The following is a 4,559-nucleotide window of genomic DNA, read 5'->3' as shown; positions in this document are numbered from 1 at the left end:
AGCATGATTGCTTTCTCAGTACAGAGGAAGAAACGGAGGGTAGAATTGATCTGAAAGATACTCCTCTTTTGAATTCTGATGGTACCTTATCGGTAGATGGTTCCTGCTTTAAGCTTGCAAATGGTGATACAACTGCAGCGTATGCGGTTATGACTTTGCACACGATTGTTGAAACTTCACATATTCCACAGAATTCAGCTCAAGCAGCAGAGCTGATTGCACTGACGAGAGCGTGTGTGTTGCCGAAAGGAAAGAGAGTGACTGTGTATACCGATAGTCAATATGCGTTTGGTGTTGCCCATAGCTTTGGGCGTTTGTGGAAGGAACGTGGATTCCTTACTTCCCATGGTACGAAGATTCAGCATGGACAGTTAGTGAATGAACTTCTTGAGTCACTTACGTTGCCGACGCAAGTTGCAATTGTGAAATGCAGAGCACATAAGAAGGTTACAGGTGACGTTGGTCGTGGTAATGCGTTTGCGGATGAAGTAGCGAGAGAAACGGCGAAAGATGTGACGAGTCGAATGTATGTGGCAGGTCCAGCGAGATGAGTTCCGGATAGAGGAATGTGTGAAGACACAATAGAGAGTCTGAAATCGATTCAGGCTGAAGCTACTGAGAAAGAATTGAGTGTGTGGAGAGAGAGTACGGGAATGTTGGATTCGACTGGTTGTTGGATTGAGTTGTCAGAACACCAGCGATGGTTGTTGCCTGATGCGTATGTGCTTGCAGTGGGTACGATGGCACATGGAATGGATCACATCAGTGCGAAAGGGATTTGTAAGTTGTTGGCTCTAGTGTGGGAGAATGGTGGAATTCCTAAGTGTGTTGAGAATCTGGTTAAGAATTGCATGGTTTGTCTGATGCATAATCCTGGCAAGGAAACCCCAACTCCAGCTGGTCACTTCGCGCCTCCGACGTATCCGTTCGAGGTGCTGCAATTGGATTTTATCCACATGGAGAGATGTAACAATCTGAAATACGTCCTTGTGGTTGTCTGTGCCTTTTCAAGATGGGTAGAGGCATACCCCCTAAAAGATAACACTGCCTTATCCACAGCTAAAGTCTTGCTCAAGGAATTCTTCCCTAGGTTTGGTTTGCCAAGGATAGTGTGGAGTGATAACGGAAGTGAGTTTGTGGGCCAGATCATGAAGAGAGTGTGTGAGGGTTTGGGCATAAGGCAGAAATTCCATGCTGCGAATCACTCCCAATCAGCTGGTTTAGTCGAGTGCTATATTGGCACCCTGAAGCTTAAGTTAGCCAAGATTCAGGCGAGTTCTGGTCTCCAATGGCCCGATGCGTTGCCGTTGGCACTTTTGTCAACTAGAACTACTGTGCATTCCCGAATAGGACTTAGTCCATACGAAATTGTGTTTGGTCGCCCGGCCGTGCCGAGACCAACGAAGTTTAGCGACATCGAATATCCTGTGTTGGTTGATTATTTGTATGACCTGACGGCTAAATTGCGTGTCTTACATCAACAGGTTCATGATAACCTCCCACAAGCATCTGAAGATCCAGGTCACACCATTAATCCTGGAGATTGGGTACTAGTGCGCAACTTCCAGCGGACCAAGAACGTTCAGCCCCGTTGGAACGGCCCATACCAAGTACTTTTATCGACACGAACAGCAGTAAGAGTCCACGGCAAGAAAAATTGGATGCACGGCGTACATTGTAAGAGGGTACCTTTACCTCTGCCGTATGACCAGTGGATCCGTGAGGGTATTGGTGATTCAAAGACAGAAAGAGTGCCAAAATGTATGCCGTTTAGCGACGCACATTTGGTATGGACAAGGTCTGAGCGAGAGGACGACGAAATCTTGCAAGCAGCTGTGCCTCCGCCTTTGAGATTGGACAGCACTGAGCCTGAATTGTTGTTCCGAGATCAGACAGTGCCTGGTAAAGGCCGCTTTAATTTGCGACCAAGAAACAATGGACTAATAAAAAAATTATTCCTTTCTGTTTTTGAAAACTGCACTCTCTCATCCAAGAAGCTGTTTTGTTCTATTTTATTTTTTCGAACCGCCATCCGGGTTCAGCTGTAGGGTCGCGGTATCAAGACTTGGAGTGGCAAACCGTGTAGATGCAAGGTCGACGGTTCTGGTTTGTTCTAGGGCGTTCCCTTGACTTACAGACGCACACCTGAGCGAAGAAAACCAACTGCCGCGAACAGCACGGTTAGAGGATGGAGTTTTTTGAGATTGAGAGAGTTGTTGCAGAAATGAACTTTAAGACAAAATTGTGTAAATTGATTAATAGCAAATGTTTTTTAATAACGTATCTTTTACTGTTTTTTAGCATGACGTTGTCTTTGGTGGGTTGGATTGTTTTTGCTACCCAATTGACATCTGTACCGACCTCCCAACCTATGTCTTTTTCTATTACTACTTCTTTGCATTCTTTCCATACTTTACCTGAACACGAATTGATTAGGAGGTCAGAGTTTATTAATAATTCCTTTGTACAGCTTCTGCATCAACACCAGTTGGTAGTGAACACCACTAATTGCTGGGTGTGTGGTCTTACGCCACATACTACGGATAGAGGTATTCCCTATTTGGTTCTGCCATTTAGTTACAATGGGTCTTTATGGGCAAATCAGACGATGTTTATTTATGCCAACGAAGTCTATCCCCTGCGTTCCATGAAAGATAACTCGAGCAATAGTGCCTTAGTGAAGGGAATAACGGATATGATCAGAGATATCGATACATATGAGACTATTCCTAAGGATGAGGCATTAGCTTATGTCGGATGGAACGTGACTGGATATAGTGTTAGTCTGAGTGAAAAGCAGAGACGGAAAAGGTCACCTCCGATTTGGATTGTACCGCATCGTGGTCATTTTTGTCTGCAAGGTAATGGCAAGAATCCGAGAGCTCAGTTAGGGAAGAGTGTTTGTACTCAGACGTATGTCTTTGCATCCCAGACTTCCCCACCGTTTTAGCAGCTAAGGGCACGTATTTTGTTTGCTATGACAGAGCATACACATGGTTGCCTCCTGATTTTTCAGGAACCTGTTATGTTGCATATGTGTTACCTCCTACGTATACTGCTGCTGCAGATTACCACAGAACAAGAGTTGTTAGGGGTGTCTTCGATCAGGAAGATACCACGGGACAAGAAGTGGGAGACTTTCTCAAGGGTTTCCTACCGTTTTGGGGACCTACGGCTAATAGTAGAAACATACAGCAATTGACGAGAGTGGTTGAGTCCACCATAAACGAAACTGCCGGTGCCCTTGATAATTTGACTGCTGAGCTTCAAGCGGATCGCCTTATGACATTACAGAATCGTATGGTTTTAGATGTCATACTTGCAGATTGAGGTGGGGTATGTAAATTGATCCAATTGAGTTGCTGCGTTTTCATACCAGATAATGCTCCTACAGTATGCCAGGCCATTTCCAGGCTACATAAGATCTCCTAGTCTATACATGTGGACGAAGGAGATTGGTCGTTGACTGGATGGTTTTCGGGACTGTTATCCACTTGGGGATGGAAGATTCTGATGATCATCGGGACAGCTTTAGCGATTCTTTTCTCGTGTTGTCTCTGTGTACAGTGTGGTCCTGCCATATGTGGCCTTTGTGCTACTACGTGTGTAAGGAGACCTGTCACGAGAGAAGTACTGAGTAATAGGATGAAGCTCCAGCAGCATCTTGATGATCTGATGAATATTGACATCGATTCAGACGCAGACTGAGTGATTGCCTATGTAAGGGCAAAAGGAGGATCTGAGGTTCCGTGAATTCTGAACCCGTTTTAAAAATGTCATGGTTTCGTTACGAATTTGATAGTAGCGAACCGTAACTAGTGAGTTCGGCAAGTACGAGTGATTTCGTCATGTTAGACCGACGGACTCACTATGTATTTGGAGATTTCGTTCCGAACCATGGGTTCCATTTTTGTGCATGGCAGCCATTTTGTGGTTGCCCTCACATAGGCCGATGACCGCGGCCGAACGAGTCCTTAGTACACGTACACGTTAGCTCGAGTTTGTGCTGACTTTTGGATGAACCGAGCGAACTGACCTCGTTGCCTGAAGCTGACCTTGCTAAGCCAGTTCCCTACTCTATAACTGATCAAAATTGAGGATCAGAGCACAGGACATTGTAAAGTTTAGTATACACACACACACCCTTATCCTGCTCCTTATCTGTTTCTGTTTCTTCTTTTATGGCCTCTTTATGACATGGGTTGTGGTCCTTTTATTATGGGTTTGTCCGGCTTGTGTAAGAAGGAATGTTGGGCTTTCCTGTATAATTAATGGTGGGCCGGACAACTGAAAAGTGGGTTTGTCGTCATGCGATACCTTATGTAATAATACCTATGATTGGACAAATTGTAAATAGTGGGTGTTTGTACGGAATATGATTTTTGGCATAAAAGAGGATGACTCGCCTTACAAATTTGAGCAGTCTTCTACGTTGTACTTCGTGGACTTCTGTTTCTGGTTGCAGCCAATAAACTCGATCTTTGACGCCACCGAGAAGTATCCTGTGTCTCTGTATTCTAAGACAGGTGAACCCAAAGACTTTGGGCGTGCCCCTGGTG

Source organism: Lissotriton vulgaris, chromosome 5 (genome assembly GCF_964263255.1).
Source record: "Lissotriton vulgaris chromosome 5, aLisVul1.2, whole genome shotgun sequence".
Lineage (NCBI taxonomy): Eukaryota > Metazoa > Chordata > Amphibia > Caudata > Salamandridae > Lissotriton > Lissotriton vulgaris.
The sequence above is the reverse complement of the archived record's forward strand: the minus strand, read 5'-3'. Positions refer to the sequence as shown.